Source organism: Hoplias malabaricus, chromosome 6, assembly GCF_029633855.1.
Source record: "Hoplias malabaricus isolate fHopMal1 chromosome 6, fHopMal1.hap1, whole genome shotgun sequence".
In the NCBI taxonomy this organism is placed as follows: Eukaryota; Metazoa; Chordata; class Actinopteri; order Characiformes; family Erythrinidae; genus Hoplias; species Hoplias malabaricus.
Genome location: NC_089805.1, coordinates 48,681,220 through 48,701,391, shown reverse-complemented (window position 1 = coordinate 48,701,391; position 20,172 = coordinate 48,681,220). Strand labels below are relative to the sequence as shown.

At 37.6% G+C, this 20,172-nt stretch overlaps 2 long non-coding RNA genes across 2 annotated transcripts in view; both read right to left on the bottom strand.

Annotated features, from left to right (window-relative positions):
• Positions 1-3,820: 3,820 nt before the first annotated feature.
• On the bottom strand, positions 3,821-6,471 carry LOC136700513 (uncharacterized). Its single transcript, XR_010803758.1, has 5 exons — positions 5,933-6,471; positions 5,348-5,479; positions 5,177-5,251; positions 4,685-4,734; positions 3,821-4,573 (listed from the first exon to the last, which is right to left on the bottom strand). It is a non-coding gene; the product is annotated as an uncharacterized lncRNA (long non-coding RNA).
• A 4,507-nt stretch (positions 6,472-10,978) lies between these two features.
• The window catches only part of LOC136700382 (uncharacterized), a 33,186-nt gene continuing 23,992 nt past the window's right edge, over positions 10,979-20,172 (bottom strand). The window contains exons 2-3 of the long non-coding RNA XR_010803739.1: positions 12,094-13,829; positions 10,979-11,440 (exon numbers count right to left, since the gene is read on the bottom strand). This is a non-coding gene — a long non-coding RNA (uncharacterized lncRNA). The remainder of the gene's footprint in view (positions 11,441-12,093; positions 13,830-20,172) is intronic.

Genomic DNA, 20,172 nt, shown 5'->3' with positions numbered 1-20,172 from the left:
CACCTGGAGGAAACCCACGCGGACACGGGGAGAACACACCAACTCCTCACAGACAGTCACCCGGAGCGGGAATCGAACCCACAACCTCCAGGCCCCTGGAGCTGTGTGACTGCGACACTACCTGCTCCGCCACCGTGCCGCCCATATATATATATATATATATTTATTTTTTTTTACACACTAGATAATTACTAATTTTTGTTAAACAAGAGTTTTGAAACTGCATTTTCCTTTGTGGACAATAAAGATTATTTCTACAGCTTCATGATCTGATCACTGTGTTTTCCTTTTTTCAGTGTTGTGTGTAAAGACTGTTCAGTGGTGTTTTTCATTGTGATTGACTCGAGGCCTGATTTGACAACATTCTTTGGTGTTGAGCACTGCGTGGACTGTTTTGAGCCAATAGTTTGGTTTTGCAGGAAGAGTCAGAGGTTTTGTGAATGTAGTGTGTGAATTGGGTTTTGTGTTTACAGTTTGGAGAAATGGATGCATGGTTTCAGGAAATGTGTCTTGGGAATTGAGAAAAACTATAATCAATGTACTGTGTGATCGATCATACTGCTGTCCAAGAGCAAAGCATTTTCTGTTACCTTGTTGCTCTACTATAATGTAATAGTAAACTGTGATTATGTGCCCATTCTGCATCAAAACAGTAAAGCTGTTCCTTTTCACTACTTTAGTGAACTCTTGTGAGTAATACAGTTGTCCTTTAACTAGAACTCTTCTGAATATTTTCACAGCTGTATTCACAGTGGCTGAAAGTTGCTCTCTTGTGGCCAGTACAAAACACAATTTAAAGCATTTTTCAGTGCATCATTCCTCAAAAGTACATGTCTATATGTGAATTGTTTCATTATCTGTAAAGGAACACAGAGTACCATGAAACATTTTTAGTATTTCTCCATTAAATTACTCAAAAATATATCCTGAATGTGCCCACAGAGGTCACCAGTTTTTTTTTTACAGATTCAGGTAAATGAAGACATAAATGTACATTAAATGACACATTCTGCTTCCCATACAGTGTTTCAAATTGTTTGACAAAATCTATAACCAGTTTTTCACATCTTTTCAACTCCTCTGTGGTAATAATATCCTTGCATAGTAAGAACATGAATATGACAAGGACTAACCAGTGCTGGTTTAAATACATTTGGCAGAATGCCTTTTAGCACAAAGATACTATAAAACAGCAACCAGTTCTGCCATTCACTAGCCTTCCAAAACCTCCTTTGTTGAAGAGATTGCGGCACTCTTGTCACGTTACAAGGAGGCTTAATTAACAAGAGTTGCTGATCAAGTTCAGTCACTCTGGTCCCAATGTAATATGGTTTCTCATGGTTTTCACTGTCCAACCACATGCCGAACTAGACCAAGATGAACATTGTGCATATGGTCAGGAGGCATGCCAGATATGATGTCAAATTGTGGAATGTTTATAAGACATGTAGGCCCTTTAACACCATTCGCAGATTTTGTGGTACGCAGAGCTTCCCTGGCATCACTTACATTTGAAGCATGGTCCCTTTTTGGAACATCTTTGTATGGACATACTCTAACAGTACCATTTCCCTTTTGAACTTGTTTACCAGGATGTAGACAGAAGCTTCAACCATACTGCCCATTAAACTGGGTCATGTTTTGTAATATGGGCCTGGCAACTGAATCACACATAAGTGCTGCCACAACTCTATATTGTTCCCAAATGCTGTTTTGTTTTAACTCAAACCCCACAGTTGACAACTTCTGACATTCTTGAGTGAATGGCTTTAAAAATGTACAAACCGGATGCCAAAAGAGTTGGGACACTAAACAAATTGTGAATAAAAACTGAATGCAAAGATGTGGAGGTGCCAACATCTAATATTTTATTCAGAATAGAAAACAAATCACAGATCAAAAGTTTAAACTGAGAGAATGTATCATTTTAACAGAACAGTCCATTGTGCCACACTCCATTTTAAAAGACCCCTGGCCCAGTGCAAATGTCTGAGCTTGTGGAGCTTGCTTAGAAATGGCTTCCTCTTTGCACTGTAGAGTTTCAGCTGGCAACGGCGGATGGCACGTTGGATTGTGTTCACTGACAATGCTTTCTGGAAGTATTCCTGAGCCCATTCTGTTATTTCCTTGACAGTGACATTCCTGTTTGAGGTGCAGTGATGTTTAAGGGCCCGGAGATCACGAGCATCCAGTAGAGTTTTACGACCTTGACCCTTACGCACAGCAATTGTTCAAGATTCTCTGAATCTTTTGATGATCTTATGCACGGTTGATGATGATGATAACTTAAAAGTCTTTGCTATTTTACGCTGGGTAACACCATTCTGGTATCGCTGCACTATCTTTCTGCGCAACAATGGTGGAATTGGTTATCCTCTTACCATCTTGGCTTCAGAGAGACACTGACACTCTGAGAAGCTCTTTTTATGCCCAATCATGTTGTCAATTGACCTAATTAGTGTTAATTGGTCTTCCAGCTGTTCGTTATATGCTCAATTTCCTTTTTTCAGCCACTTATTGCGACTTGTCCCAACTTTTTGGGGATTTGTTGACACTGAAATTTTGAATCAACATATTTTTCCTTTAAAATGTTACATTTACTCAGATTAAACTTTTGATCTGTCATCTATGTTCTATTACAAATAAAATATTGACATTTGCCATCTCCACATCATTGCATTCAGTTTTTATTCACAATTTGTTTAGTGTCCCAACTTTTTTGGAATCCGGTTTGCCAAACCACAAGCCAAAAAGTAGGACAATTTCCCTGCGCACAGGGTAAGGAAGCTCATTTACAATCCCTTGTAATGGCCAAACACTATACAGTGATGATTTAAACACAGGCACTCTGTCGCATTTGAGTCTTAATGAGTACCCATGAGAACAATCAAGTGGCCCTCCATTTTTGTTCAGATTATGGTTCATTCCACCACTATGTATATCATCATAATTTTCAGAATTACAAACACCATTTCCTGACTTGAGACAACTTGCAATATCTTCTCTTTGAAGATGTTCCAACTGTGTTTGGATTGGTAAATATATGAAGAAGTTTCCATTCTTCAGTGAGCTGTCTTTATCCCACATTGTGCTGCATACATTACACTGCACTTCGCTGACATTATCACCAATGTAATACTCACAGTTTGGACAGTATATGTGAAACTGTAGGTTTTAAGACAAGATGCTTAGAGGCTGACATTGTGTTGTCTGGACAGTGAATATTAATCAAATCTAGAAGGTCAGAGAAGGCAACACCAGTGAGTCCGTGTCTCAAAACATATGAGAGTATAAGTAAAAAACTCTGAGATTTGGTAAGTGGTGAACCAGCATAAAGTGGCTCTTCATTTACCTGAAGAAGCTGTTCATTTCTGATCACTCCCTCATTTACTGACTCATCACTGCTGTCGTCATGTACAAGGGCAAATTGTTCTCCACTGCTCAGAATGGATTCAGAGTTAGAGTCAAAGTCAGCAAAAGACTTCCTTGTTTCAAACACACGCATACCAACACAGACATCCAAGCTATCAGGGTTGACGTCTTCTGTGGATGACCCTGAATACGGCCTCAAATATGGTCGATCACACATTATGGAACATTCATCCTCAAACAAAAGTGGTGATGTAGGATATCTGGGTGAAGAATCACCACAGTCATTATGTATGTTTAATTTATAAAGAAATTAAATAAGAGACAATACGGAAGAAATGCATTCAAAATGATACATTTTGTTATTTAAAAATACATTTATTTTGAAACATAGTAAATTAATGTTACAGAGAAAGTGCCTGATTGTTAGAAAGCATGAGTGTAAATGCTTGGATATTTGTGGATATTTAAACTATTGGACATTGACAATGATCCTGAAAATTCTGAAAAATTTGAATTAATACTTTATTTTTTATAATAATAATAATAATAATAATGTTTAAGTCACAGCCTACTAAACAGACCAATACTTCCGTTAACCCAAAAAAATATTTTCATGAAACCCTGTGCAGTCTCTACATAGCTTCTGTGTGATTTGATGAGGTTTACATTTGCCACAATTTCTATGGGTACGATACCTGACAATGTGACGCCTTTAAAGACTGTTGCACTGGGAACAACAGCAAATTGCATCTATCCACCCCCTAATTCCCAGATATATAGAGCACAGATATATAGAGCTTGCTAGTAAACTTAAGCAGAAAGCATCTATCCAAACTTGCAACCTACAAGTGCTGTGGATTACATCAGATATCTGTGCCAATGTGCTGTTGGTGAGTTTTGATACTGTTAAATCTACTTCAAATGTTAAGGAATTGTGCCAACGAACAGTTCAAGACATAGGAGTCTTTCTTTCACTTTTGGGTGAACTGTTTGTGTAAAGCTTAATTGTTCGGACATTGGTTGAACTTGCACACCCACTGTGTTAAACTCAATGTGCTGAAATAAATAATTACTTAAATAGTACAGCACCTAAGGAATAACCCATTCATATGTTTATAGCTACAGTGGTGTGCTGATCTTCATGAGTGGCTTCAGAGAAGTTTTCAGTGGCATGATTAGAATCATCATGACGCATCAAGTTCTGTTGTGCAAGAACAAGTATCAGGTCTTTACTAATTTTCCAATTAAACAGATTCACACATGCACAGCAAAAGCATACTTTGATAATATACACACATTAACTGGTACCTACAGAGACATCCTTTGCTGAAAGACACTGCTGTCCACTGAGAGGTGTCCAAGCTTCAGAGAGATCAATTTAAAAACAAATGCTTGTTACTCTACATAGGTTACAAAACAACAGTAAAAAGAAAAGATCACCTGTGGCACAGAAATCAGATTCTAGTGAAGATGTCAAAGTTTCGACAAATATGTACTGTTGAAATGATGCACTAGACATGTACAACCCCATATCAGAAAAAGTTGGGACAGTATGGAAAATGCAAATAAAACAAAAATGCAGTTTTTCTAACATTAACTTTGACATTTATTTTACTAAAGACTTTATGAATTTACAATACATCTCCTGTTTTGTCTGATCAACTTAATTTAATTTATTATTATACATCTATTCCTCAATCCCTGCATTTCAGGCTTGCAACACACACACACACATAAAACATGGTTAGTTTTATAGATATTTTTTTATGACAAAACTTTACATATAAATTGTCAATTTACTCACTGCAATGTGGGTGACATCTTGTGCATCTTCAGAGCCACTGTCAGAATTGCAGTCTGACGAATCATGCTTCAAGTCCTGTTATGAGATCATAAGTCCAATGTTAACTTGACTTAATGTATTTAAGGGAACAGAGGGGAATATTCATAAAATAAAAATAAAGACACTATTGACCTCTTAGTCACAATGCATCATCACTATCTTGGTAACATGAAAATTAAGCAGCTCAAATTTACATCAACTTCTTTTTTAGTTCCTGATCCACTTTGAGAAGATAGTCCACTCAGAACTGTCATGGTCATCTAGCTAAAAAAATACAGAGCAAAAACATTATTTATTTAGTTGTTGGCCTCTATATGTGCTTTCCTGTGATTAAAAGAGGCACATAATGCTATATATATAATTTTTTTTTTTAATAAACAAAAACGGGGGCTGAATTTTGGTTTCAGAAATACGAGACATAAACAAAAAATATTTAATTTCTTCTAATTCCCATTCTGTGCATGAATATACTAACTATCACATTTTAAGTTAGCTAACTACACACACCAATCAGGAAGAAAAGTTTGTTAATAGCTAAATGAATGAAGTACGCTGATCAAGTACTGAATGAAGTACGCAGATCAGCTGAATGAAGTACGCAGCAGACAGATAGCTAGCTAGTTAGCATGAACTCCTAGCTAAAGTAGAGCTAAAGTTACTGGTTGTAGGTGATACAGAACAGCCAGCTAGTCTACTAGGATAAAGTTAAACACTAACCTTTTTTCCATCATTTTATTCTTGCTGGAATCTCTTTTTCATTGGTGCCATGGAGGATATATTTCCTTTTCAGTTGGTTCATTTATCACACCAAGAGCCAGGCACGGAATAAATCCGTGCAACTTCTGCAAAATAGGCCTGTGATTGGACTGCAAATACAGAGGGTTTAGACAAACAAGTGTCAGCCAATCGCAGCACAGTAGGGTGGGACTACCCTTTCGAAGAAGACAAGATGACGTTGGGAGAAAAGTGCGCTAAAGTTGGCACCTTCACGTTTGAATTTGCTGAATCAAATGTCCAAGTTTCGGTATGTCCTCTTTTCTTGGACCGACTGACAAGCTGGATAGTTGAATTTGATCCAACAGATACCTCCAGAAACTATCTTGTAGAATGTTGTACGGCTAACACCAACAGGCCTGTCAACGAATGGCAAGTATGCAGTCGTGCTACAGTTAGCAGGCAAGTTTCCTTAATTTTCAAAGTAACAAAGCTGTGGTTAAGCAACATGATAAAAATTTAAATGGGACAATTTTAACATAAAAATTGGCTATTCTTTTACTATTAGCCCTCAAATATACAGTGTTTTATAACTTGCATTGGTGTTACTTTTAGGTAAATTTGCCATTATAAATTATATATTTCTATATAAATGTAGAAACAGAGTCTACATTAAAAGCTGCTGAGCAGAAACTTTTAAAAGTAGACACGCCAGAAGACCACAAAAGACATAGGAAACCCAAACGCCTGTTCTTTGCTGAAGATGAGGATTCAGACACAACCTGTGAAACATCAAGGAAGGTAAATGAACAGCTATAGAGTGCACTAGGTGACAGAGACGGCTTCTTTATATTCAGACAGTGCATTAGTGTTCATTATGTAATATTACTTTGGGGCATATTTTCTGTATGCATAATGTATTTTATAATCAGATCACTTTAATATTGTTTCTTTGATATATTAAGAATATAAACTTGAGAATTACCTCAAAATGGGAACAAGTATCAAATTGGAATATTTGTGAATTGGTTAATCCAGAATCAAAATACTTTACCCTACAGAAAAAGCCCAAACTTGCTGCTCAGAGAGGGGCTGAGGAAGAAATTCTTTCTGAAGTCAACCAGCCTACCCCAGGAATCCAGAGTCCAGAAGAAACTTCAAACACTGAAAATACCAGACTGCGCCAGATGGTAGTTAAAGGCAAGTATTTTTAAGATTAATCGGTAATGAGCTTTTTTTTTTTTTTAATAATTCACACTGTACAGTGATCCCTCGTTTTTCATGGGGGATGCGTTCCAAGAGCACCCGCTAAAAATGAATTTCCGCAAAGTAGAGGAAAGATTATGTATTTAATGAGTATTTGGACTTTTAAAACCCTCCCTGTTACTGTTAACAACCCACCCTTTGCATTAAACAGTCATTCTATTGTCAGGAACGAGGGGCGGACTGACGGAGGCGGACGCACTCGCTAAAACACAGTAATTTTAATAACGGAATATAACAAAACAAAGAGACATTAACAGAACGAAAATAAACAGGGAGCTAAGCAGGCTAAACTAAACACGGTGAACTAAACAGGGCAAACTGGACTGACAGACTAAAGAGTTAACAAAATAACGACAGAGGAAAAGAAACTGCAACAGGAAACAACGACTAGGAAAACAAACACGGAGAAACTGGAGACAGACTAGGAAACACGACCGACTAGAGAAAGATGAAATGAACGACAAACAGGACACGAGACAAGAGGGCTTAAATACTAACACAAACGAGACACACCTGGACAGATAACGAGGGGACAGGTTAACAAATGACAGACGAGGAGGCGGGACAAAGGCGGAGACTAGAACATAAACAAAACAGAGCCATGTGCAAATAAAGCACATGGCGGGGACAACAGACTGACAGGAAGAAGGCGTGACATCTATAATTTTCTTCAGCTGGAACTACATGTGATATCCTACCAGTTTCTTTAATAGAGTCATTCCTAAGCTGTGATTTAGCGTAAGTAAATTTCACTCAGATGTGGACATGAACAATACATGTACTGTGCATGAGAAATACTTGTGAGCACGTCACATGATTCAGTCTGGAGATCTGTTCAAGTTTAACAAAATGCAACCAATGTCCACATCACTATTTGGATGAGCAAAGACTAAGGCTTTGTAGTATTTTCACACATATAACATTCTAATATAAGACAAAAAAGTTAAATGTAGGACTTAATCAGAGACAAATTTAAAACCACTTTCACAGTAATATTAATATAAAACAAATACTTGATTGGTTGAAGTGTAGGAGAGGTCAGGGCTATAGTGGTGGGTTTAAAAAAAATTTATTCAAAACCATCTTCATTTAAATGAACCCATATCGATTAACATAAACCTGAAATCGATCTTTAAAATGAGCTTTTTATTCCCTTATTTTATTCACTTAAATATGGCTGGAGCTCAAGTACTAACATATATTTTAATTAATGGTAGGTTGAGAGTTCCTTGAGCAATTACAATATTCTCTGGAAAATCTATTTTCATATCCAAACAAAACCTGTCATTATAACTGAAATATTCCTAAATTAATCAATTTCGAATTGGTAATCGATTTGTGAATCAGAATTGAATCTATTCGGGAAATCAGTGGTGATACCCAGCCCTACATGTATAGCCACCTGCTTCCTGCTGGTAAGAGAATTCTCTATGGAATATATAGTGGTAGATATATGGTATTTCAAGTTTTTAATTTTTATTTTTTCTCTTTACATTATGATTTTTTGTATTATTGTTCTATATTATCACTGTTTTTTTTATATATATATATATATTTTTTTTTTTTTTTTTTTTTTTTCCTCCCAGGGATTCCATCTTTGATAGCAGACATGAAAATGGTTCTCACCAATAATACTCCAACCAAAGATCTCAAACCAAAGGTTTGTGAGGGTGAAAGTGAGCATGAAGCTACATTTTGCAAACCTTTAGAAGTAAGTATTTTTTTTCACTTTTTTTTGCAACTTTTGAATAGTAATTGAAAATATATAGAGTAGTGATCTGTTCCTGGCTGTAATTATTTTTTTCTTTCGAATTTATAAGGTGAAACTGGGAAATGATGACACCACCACTGTCTCAGCTCATTGTTGGGGGACTGCAAAAGCACAACCTACAGTCAGTGGGATGGCATGAATGCTACTGATGGGACTCTTTAGTGTTGATGTTCTCCTGAATTCCAACCTGACTGGAGGGATCAACAAGGTCAATCCCACTGCAGAGCGATGACAGCCTCTTTATGGGAAGAAACTGCAAGCTTTACTTGGTAAAATCTGAAAGGTTTTGATATTTACATAATGTTTGTACGGGAAACACAGTGGAACAGTAGGTAGTGTTGCAGTCACACAGCTTCAGGGACCTGGAGGTTGTGGGTTCGATTCCCGCTCCGGGTGACTGTGTGAAAAAAACAACATGGACAATGTCAAATAGGAAAACATATCTGTTCTTAATTTTGTTTTCTTCACCTGTTCTGTACCTTGTTTTTTTACAAGCTGTTCTTTTGGGCCCTTTGTTTTCTTGGACCTTGTTTTAATGAGTGCTTAATTCAAGTTTATCACTTGGTTACAGTAACACTAACACACACACTTTAAGTATCCTCTAGCTGGAGCTATGGGTAAAACACAAAAACACTAATATTGACCTAACAACAGATCAACTGGTGGTTACTAGAAAACAATATAGAAACAAGATGGACTGTTAAACAGGTAACAAGATTTTTCATGTTTCATTTCTTTCCTTTCATTTTTAGGATATTTTTATATATGGAGCTTAGACGTATTTGCATGTTGATTATTTGATTTCCATTTACTTAACTTTTAATTTGAAAATTTACAATAATTAAATTTAAGGTTCATATATTTAAAAAATATGATAATTTGTTTAGATAAATGAATTGAAATATATCTAAATGATGTTTCACATTTTGCAATACATGTGGTAATATATGGTGTATATATATATATATTTATATATATATATATATATATATATGGAAATATGTATACTTAAATATATTAATAAGTGTATTGTTAGACATAAAATTAAATATATTGACATACATGAGTAAATATATTTTATGTATTACATTTCCATATATACAATATATTAAAAGCAGATATTCCTTATATATTATTTAATATATTGCTATATATTTATTATTATATATCACAATATATTAGTCTGTATACTTTTAGTATTTTTTAAAATATGAATATCTGGGATTTTTTTCAATTACATATTAAATAGTAACAAGTACTGTACCCATGTCACGCCCTTGTTCTGTCGTGTCTGTTTTCCCCACCATGTGCTCTCTTAGCACATGGCTCTGTTTGTTATTGTTCGTGTCTCCGCCCTCGTCCTCGTCAGTCTCGTTGGTGATCCGTCCCCCTCGTTATCTGTTCCAGGTGTGTCTTGTCTGTGTCAGGTATTTAAGTTCCCTTGTGTCACTCCTGTTTTGTCAGTCATTTGTACTGTTTCGTTCCCTGTTGTTGTTACCTTTGTCATGTTATCAAGTTTGTCTGTCTCCGCTGTTTCTCTGTCATTGTTTTCCACGTCGTTGTTTTGTTTCCATGTCTAGTCTGTCTCTGCTGAGTCTGTTCCTCGTATCGTTTCCTCTGTCGTGATGTTTCTCAGTCATCGTGTTTCCTTTCTTTTGAAGTCTATCTGTTTTGTATAGTTCTGTTTAAATAAAGTTCGCTGTGTTTTTAGCAAGTGCGTCCGCCTCCATCAGTCCACCACGCGATCCTGACAGAATGACTGAACTATTAAGGGACAGAAACGAACACAAGCATGGAGTCAAGAATACAAACTAGAACAGGAACATAACAACTGTGAACTGGTGGCAATGTGTAAGACAACTGACAAAGAAACACATCTACACACACAAGAACCGACAAGGGAACGCTGAAACAAAGGGACTATATATACACAGAGCACTGACAAGGAACACCTGGGGACAATAACGAGAGGGCAGGACTACAAAGGAGACTCTGATGAGAGGGCGGGGCTAAGGTGGGACTAGGGCGAAGACAGGAAGAATAAACAGAGCCATGTGCTAAATGAGCACATGGTGAGGAAAACAAACACAAGATGTGACAACCCATAAAGAATAATGAACTGCTTCATATATTGATTGTTAATATACTGGGACATTTATTTTCTTTGTGCAAGCCCCTGTCTCAGTCATATATGAGGTGGTCATGCTGTCCGCAGGAGAAACAATCAGAGTTCTGTCCTGCCGTTCCTTGTCCTCGTCCATGACCACGATGAACACCGCTTGTGGTGGATTGTTCCCAGCTACTTGTTTCCATAGAGCCAGCTGGGCTTCTGTCAGTGTGCACTCTCATTTTTCCTTCTTTTTGTCATTTCTGTTGTTCAAAGTCTTTTCTGCATGTGCATCAAACTTCTCCACCTCTTTCAGGCGACCCAAATCAACATCCATACCAGAGGAGGATGCAGAGAGTTTGAGAAACTGTTATGATACAGAGAAAAGCAGAAGATGAAGAGAAAGTAGAATACGATGATAATCTCAGTATTCTACACTCATACACTCAGTCGACTGTGAACACCGTCACATCACACCTTTACTTTACTCCAACAAGCTTTAACACTGTTACTGTGCTTTATTTTATTTTTTATATAGCGTCCTCTAAAAAGAAGGTGAGGTAGAGGAGGAGCACCTGGTGACACCTACAAACAGGTGGAGTTCAGTAACAGCTCAGTTCCATTCAGTTCTTTGTTTGAGGAATTAGTTTTCTCTGTTCATCCAGTAAGTGTTTAATCTCTCTGTTATAAACCGTGACTTTGTGTGTTGTGATAAAACTGTGCTGGGGGTGTGTTGAGGCTAGTGCTAAGATTATTGTTAGCAGGCCAAGGCTAAAGCTAAGGCTATGGTTAGCAGGTTAGTGCTAATGTTAAGGTTCTAGTTAGCAGTTTATCTTTCAGGTCTAAATTCATTCAGTGACAATTGTGCTGCAGAAGAACTTTGCATAGCCCTGGGGTAATGAGGTCCATGTCCATGATTTACCCTTAAATGAGAAAGTGAACCAGTACCAGGTGCACTGGTTTGCTGAAAAACACATTCACTAAATCAATCACAGAGAAATAAGTGCTGTTAGTAGGTACCTGGGGTAAAATAGCGTGTGGATTTGGGACCTCTGGAGCATGTGGATGAATTGTGGAATTAACTGCCTGCAGGTCTTGTACGAATCGGCACTCATCAGGATCCCCTTGTCCACTAATATTCTTCACCGGAAAAATCAGCGCACAAACAGGTGAATCAGGGCATGGAACAATCACACCAGCAGTGACGAGCCAATCAAACACTGGAGTCATGCCCTCAATAACGTCACACTTGAGTGGATACTGACTTTTCTTTGGTCAATAGTTGCATTTGGGGGTAACTATTATGGGCTGGGTTGACATTATTAGCCCAACGTTATATTTGCTCTTCACACACAAGCAGTCTGAGACTGCAGCCAAATCCTCAGGAGGAACTGAAACTTTAACACAGCTCAGGTTTATGGGTGTGTTCAAGTCAATGAGTTTAACATTGCAGAAAACAGACACCACAACTGTGTATGGGACACGAAACACTTATCTCTATTTTGCACTTCTCCTTCATGATCTCGCAAATCATTCAAGGCTCAGCATGGTCAAGTGCACGTTTCCTTTGAAGTAACATGTTACACAATTGCTTCTGTGAGGGTGAGAAGATGACCTGAGCCACAGAGCGACCATCATGTACATGCACAGTGCAATGAATGTGCAACAAAAATGTGTGAGAATCTTCCCCTTTCTGCAAAGTGCTTTCTAATGGTTTCTTTATCACATCTTTAACCTTGGTGTGAGACACACCTATAGAAGTAAATGCTTTATGTGTAAGCTAAGGTTTAAATGGAAAATATAACGCTCTAAGAGTAGATGTGGTTGCCCCTTAATCTTCTAGAAAGCTAAGTTCTATCCCTGCTACTGTCATCTTTATTCTAGGAATGGCAGTGTAAGCATCTGTTTGTGTTAATAACAAAAATTGTTCACTTATCAGCTCATGATCTTGTCCAGATGCTCCACCCCCCTCTGGCTTCTCTTCCTCACTCTCCCCATCTCAGTCTGCCTCCGCAGTTGTTGTCAGGTCCTGACCCTCACGTCTGTTTCTGACAATAGGACAGTCTCTTATGAGGTGGTCATGCTGTCCACAGGAGAAACAACCTGAGTTCTGTCCTGCCGTTCCTTGTCCTCGACCACGTCCTCGTCCATGACCACGATGAACACCACTTTGTGGATTTTTCCCAGCTACTTGTTTCCATAGAGCCAGCTGGGCTTCTGTCAGTGTGCACTCTCATTTTTCCTTCTTTTTGTCATTTCTGTTGTTCAAAGTCTTTTCTGCATGTGCATCAAACTTCTCCACCTCTTTCAGGCGACCCAAATCAACATCCATACCATGTGCTTTCACATGAGCATGCAACCAGCAGACAAAGTTATATTTCAGATGACTATCCCACGGTGTCATATCAGCGGTCTCCCTGTCCTCTGTTGGTGGTCCTCCTCTTCCATGCCTTCTGATCACCTCCAAGAGCCTGGATAATTAGGACCTGGCTGACTCATCAGGTTTCTGCTTGCACTCTGCAATATGTCTTGGATCATGATGAGATGGGTGTAGGGCTTTGATACGTTCACAGCACCTCCAACCTGGCTGTGTAGGGATGACCCAGCTCCGTCCACTGACCTTGGAGCCTAGTCCTATCCACACCCATTCAATCTGCCCCAGTTCATGTAAAGCTTGGGTAGAAAGCCTTACAGAACTGCTTGAGGCAGTAAGAGAATCAGAATCCACCAGAGGAGGATGCAGAGAGTTTGAGAATCTGTTATGATACAGAGAAAAGCAGAAGATGAGGAGAAAGTAGAGAACAATAAAGTTCTCCTGAGGAACACCTTCCTCAACCCTCAGCCGACTGTGAACACAGTGACATCACACCTTTAGTTTACTCCAACAAGCTTTAACACTGTTACTGTGCTTTATTTTTTTTTTATATAGTGTCCTTTAAAATGGAGGTGAGGTAGAGGAGGAGCACCTGGTGACACCTACAAACAGGTGGAGTTCAGTAACAGCTCAGTTCCATTCAGTTCTTTGTTTGAGGAATTAGTTTTCTCTGTTCATCCAGTAAGTGTTTAATCTCTCTGTTATAAACCATGACTTTGTGTGTTGTGATAAAACTGTGCTGGGGGTGTGTTGAGGCTAGTGCTAAGATTATTGTTAGCAGGCCAAGGCTAAAGCTAAGGCTATGGTTAGCAGGTTAGTGCTAATGTTAAGGTTCTAGTTAGCAGTTTATCTTTCAGGTCTAAATTCATTCAGTGACAATTGTGCTGCAGAAGAACTTTGCATAGCCCTGGGGTAATGAGGTCCATGTCCATGATTTACCCTTAAATGAGAAAGTGAACCAGTACCAGGTGCACTGGTTTGCTGAAAAACACATTCACTAAATCAATCACAGAGAAATAAGTGCTGTTAGTAGGTACCTGGGGTAAAATAATGTGTGGATTTGAGACCTCTGGAGCATGTGGATGAATTGTGGAATTAACTGCCTGCAGGTCTTGTACGAATCGGCACTCATCAGGATCCCCTTGTCCACTAATATTCTTCACCGGAAAAATCAGAGCACAAACTGGTGAATCAGGGCATGGAACAATCACACCAGCAGTGACGAGCCAATCAAACACTGGAGTCATGCCCTCAATAACGTCACACTTGAGTGGATACTGACTTTTCTTTGGTCGATAGTTATATTTGGGGGTAACTATTATGGGCTGGGTGGACATTATTAGCCCAACGTTATATTTGCTCTTCACACACAAGCAGTCTGAGACTGCAGCCACATCCTCAGGAGGAACTGAAACTTTAACACAGCTCGGGTTTATGGGTGTGTTCAAGTCAATGGGTTTAACAGTGCAGAAAACAGACACCACAACTGTGTATGGGACACGAAACACTTATCTCTATTTTGCACTTCTCCTCCATGATCTCGCAAATCATTCAACACTCAGCATTGTCAAGTGCACGTTTCCTTTGAAGTAACATGTTACACAATTGCTTCTGTGAGGGTGAGAAGATGACCTGAGCCACAGAGTGACCATCATGTACATGCACAGTGCAATGAATGTGCAACAAAAATGTGTGAGAATCTTCCCCTTTCTGCAAAGAGCTTTCTAGTGGTTTCTTTATCACATCTTTAACCTTGGTGTGAACCACACCTATAGAAGTAAATGCTTTATGTGTAAGCTAAGGTTTAAATGGAAAATACGATGCTCTGAGAGTAGATGTGGTTGCCCCTTAATCTTCTAGAAAGCTACACTGTAAAAATTGGAACTGGGCTCAATTAATATTTAATTAAAAACTGAAAGTAACTTAAACTTAATAAAAGTAACACCAAAGATCCCGAAAATGTAATAAAAAGTTAGATTTTACTCAGTGTGAGCTCTTTAATTATAATCATCATACACTTCTGCCCAATGCATTTTGAAACTCGTGGACACCAGCATTACTGGGTTCTGAACGTCCTCTAACTTCCCAAATTCAAGAGCCTTTAAATCATTAATAGGGACAGAACACTGTTATTATTAGAATATATAGGAAATATAAGATGTGTTAGTTGATCACTATACCTGATACATTCTGGTTTCTTCTTGGAGTCATGACTTTTACAGCTTATAAAAGCTTCGGCCATGATTGTGCTGGACTGAACTGAGGCCGACTAGCATGACTACACCTTTAGATAAGTGCTAGGTCATTGAAAGTCTGAACTCATGTTGGGAAGAATAAATCCTCTTGTTGTGAAGTTTACATCAGCTGAACACGTGTGCTCTCTTTATTCTTTATCTCGGATCATATGCTCCCTGAGGTGAGTCTTAGGGGGGCAACAATTACACAGTATAAAAACAATCAGATCCTAAAGATGAAGAAATGTCACTCTGGAATTGCTTTGTCATGGTCCTGTAAATATAACACATGACATGATAGAATATGTGGAAACATGAACTTTGGGTATATGTACTATGGCATTTTTAATTTTGAATTGTCCGATTATCAGGAATCTGTAACTGATTTTACAGAAGGTGTAGTACAAATATTATATCCCAAAGTGTAGAGTTTAAGTCATAAATGTGTGTTTATTTAAACACTGAATGTCATTGTGTATATTCACGAAGCCTGGTTATTTAATTAGTCATGTTGCCTGGCAACATTTTAACATAAAAGAGAGCCTTAATTATGAATAACATGGTGTAAAAAAGCCTTAGTGGGCAGCTTTGAGGCTAAACAAGGCATCACAGTTTGCAAGTACAAGGCCTAAACGCCAAGCCTATGTGTGGATAGAAATTACATCCCATACAGTCAAAGTACCAAGAGAGAAATGTATACATGTAACATTAGTTGATGGGGTGTGGGTGTAAGTACACACTGAGTCTGAGGGAGTTTGGGCCAGTGAGGCTTCACAAGGACTAACTGACTTTGTGTCTATTTACAGAGAAAGAAAAATGAAAGGAAGTTTATTTAAAAGACATTTTTGACCATAACTACTGAGAGCTGGTCCTAATCATGATAAATAACTATGTTCATACTATGTTCATGCTCATGTCTTGAACTATGAAGATTATGATAAAGATTTTGAACATGTAAGAAACTTCAAAAGTTGGTTCATAAAGTTTAACACTTTGATACCCATGACAATTATGCCCAGTGCATCAGTAAAAGCCTTGTTGACATAAAGCACATAACTGAGAGCACATCTTGGCTGTGGGACTCGCCTAAGGTCAATCAAGACCAACATTTGAATCAGAGTATTATTTTATAGAAATGTTTAAAATTGGGAAATTATCTAATCAAATGATCTTTTCACAATTTTAAACATTTCTATATTGTTATGGTCAATAATGGTTATCAATGCCTCGTTTAGCCTCATTGGGCCAAATTGCCTAAATTGTTCTAATTCTTGCTTTAGAGCAAACTTCATTAATGTATGTAAAAATATACATTTTTTGAGGTATTTAACTATTTGAGATGCAATTTTGGGTGGAAATCACTTCCAATTCCTTTTGTCTTTTTTTACAGATATTTAAGGCCCTCTTTTATCTTAATATGTTGCCAGGCAACCTGACTAATTGCTATAAAATGGCATAATAATAAAAATATAATAATATTGGAAATAGCCAGACATCGTTAATATACACACTGACATTCAGTGTTTAAACAAACACACATTTATGAATTAAACTCTACACTTTGGGATATTATATTTGTACTACACCGTCTGTAATATCAATTACAGGTTCTTGATAATCTAATAATTAAAAAATAAAAATGCCATAGGACATACAAAGTCCAGAGCCTACATGGAATCACTGGGTGCAAGGTAGGAACACACCTTGGAAGGGGTGCCAGTCCTCCACAGGGTGACACACACATACACACATTTACTCACATTTAATCACACCTATTTTTTGAGTTGCCAATTCATCTACCCACGTGTGTTTTTGGACGGTGGGAGGAAAGCCATTTGGACACGGGGAGAACACACCAAACTCCTCACAGACGGTCACCTGGAGCAGGACTTGAACCCACAACCTCCAGGTCCCTGGAGCTGTGTGACTGCGACACTACCTGCTGTCACCATGCCGCCCCTGGTTTACATCGTATATATATTAGTAATTTCTTCAGGTTTATTTGTTTAGTTACATAAGCTCCATCTCTCAGCACTGTTCAAATGAAGCTCATGACAAAAAAAAAAATCCACAGTGACATTTCTTCATCTTTAGGATTCTGATAGTCTTCTATACTATGTCTTCAATAAGCCTTTCAGATTTTTGAGACATTTTAAAATGTAAAAAGATAACAGTCTGTTTTATTGCATCTGCGTCTTTCAGATGTTTGAGACACTGACAATTTGGATTAAGCCAAATGTGCAATTTTTCCACACATTCTATCGTGTCCAATGCTATGCTGAAATATGGAGAGAGATTAGTCTCAAAATACTTCACAAATGCGTAAATGTTAATCCACAAATTAAACACAAGTCACAAATATGTTTCATTGTTCACAAATAAACACATCCCACTCTGTCTCACAGTCTGCAGTTTGTAGAAATGCAGTTACATTCATAAATACATGTGTCTGGTTTTCATAGATATATCACAATTTTATACGAAAATAAATACATTTGTTTACATTTACATTGTATATATTTGTAAAGTCAAAGCCTCAAATTTAAAATGTATTTGTAAACTGTAGAATCTGCGTTTATGGATGAAGTCACTCACGTGTTTTCCGTGACGTGCATTTGTTCATTTCCTCTCGTGGTTTTTGGATTTTGAGACTTTCCTTTCACATTTCACCCGCTCCAAATACAAATGCAGCCTGATCCACAAATGTGGCCAGCGGGCGAACAAGCTACCGCTAGGTGGCACTGTTGTTTTTCCCAGTGTCTCAGGACTGACCTGTTTCTCTTAGGGCTGCAGCTAAACAACCCCCTGTAGGCGGGAGTATGACTCCATTGGCTGCCGCAGTAAGTGATAGACAGCTAACTCTGGTTGCTGATTGGCTAAATAAAAGCGATGACCAATGAGAAGCACATATTTTGTTTCGGAGCCGTGGGGTATCTGCCCCTCCCTCCGGCTGAGGGTTTCTGTCTCTAACGAAACACCCGTTTTAACAATCCAATCTCAAAATTGCGAAACATATCAGTCCAATAAGCAACACGGTTTTAGTCCAAATACAGGATGATTTTAACGTATTTAATTTGACAACCCTAGTCTGCAGCCAAATTAGGGAACTTCCGCTGTATTTTAACGTCTATATGAAGCTGAATTCAGCGGCTTGCGGGCTTTTTGTTAGAACTTTCACATTAAATGTTGGGCAAATAAGTTGGCTCCACACATCCTAAAACAACAGTGCCACTTAGCGGTGGCTTGTTCGCCTGCTGGCCACATTTGTGGATCAGGCTGCGGTGTGTGAAGTGGGTGAAATGCGAAAAGAAAGTCTCAAAATTCAAAAACCCGCGAGAGCAAATACACAAATGCATGTCGGAAAACACATGAGTGACTTGATCCACAAACGCAGATTCAACATTTTACAAATAAATTTTAAATTTGAGACTTCGACTTTACAAAGATTTGCAATGTAAATTTAAACAAATGTATTTATTTTTGCATAAAATGATGATATATCTATGAAAACCAAAAACATGTATTTATAAATGTAACTGTATTTGTACAAATTGCAGACTGAGAGACACAGATTGGGATGTATTCATTTGTGAACAGTAAAACATATTTGTGACTTGTGTTTAATTTGTGGATTAACATTTACACATTAGTAAAGTATTTTGAGACTAATTTCTCTCCATACTCAAAGGGCCATTGCAAAAAAATTCCACAGTAAATTTTTTTTCATTTTCAGGATTTTAATAGTCTGTTATATTATATTTCCAGTGAGCCATTCAGATGTTTGAGACAATTTGAAAATAAAGAGATAATGTCCAATAAATTAAGGCAAACGCACAATTTCTCCACACATTCTATCTTGTCCAATGCTATGTTTATAGTGCAATTATATAAAATTTCCACAGTAAAATTTCATCATCTTCAGGATATTATTAGTCTGTTACATTGTATCTTTAGTGAGCCTTTCAGATTTTTGAGACACTGTGACAATAATGAGATAATATCCAATGAATTAGGCCAAATAAGCAAATTCTCCACACATTCTATAGTGTCCAATGCTATGTTTATAGTGTTTTTACAAAATAATTCCACAGTAAAATTTCATCATATTCAGGATATTAATAGTCTGTTATATTGTGTCTTCAGTGAGACTTTTAGATTTTTGAGACACTTTGAAAATAAAGAGATAATGTCAAATGAATTAAGCCATATGCACAATTTCCGCACATTTTATCGTGTCCAGTGCTATGTTTATAGGGCAATTATATAAAACTTCCACAGTAAAATTTCTTCATATTCAGGGTATTAATAGTGTGTTATATTGTGTCTTCAGTGAGCCTTTCAGATTTTTGAGACTCTTTGAAAATATAGAGAAAATGTCCAATGAATTTAGTCAAATGTGCAATTTCTCCATATTCTATCATGTCAAATACTGTTTATAGGGCCATTATAATGCTTGATCCCTATAAGGGCAGGAAGACATAAGTACTTGGT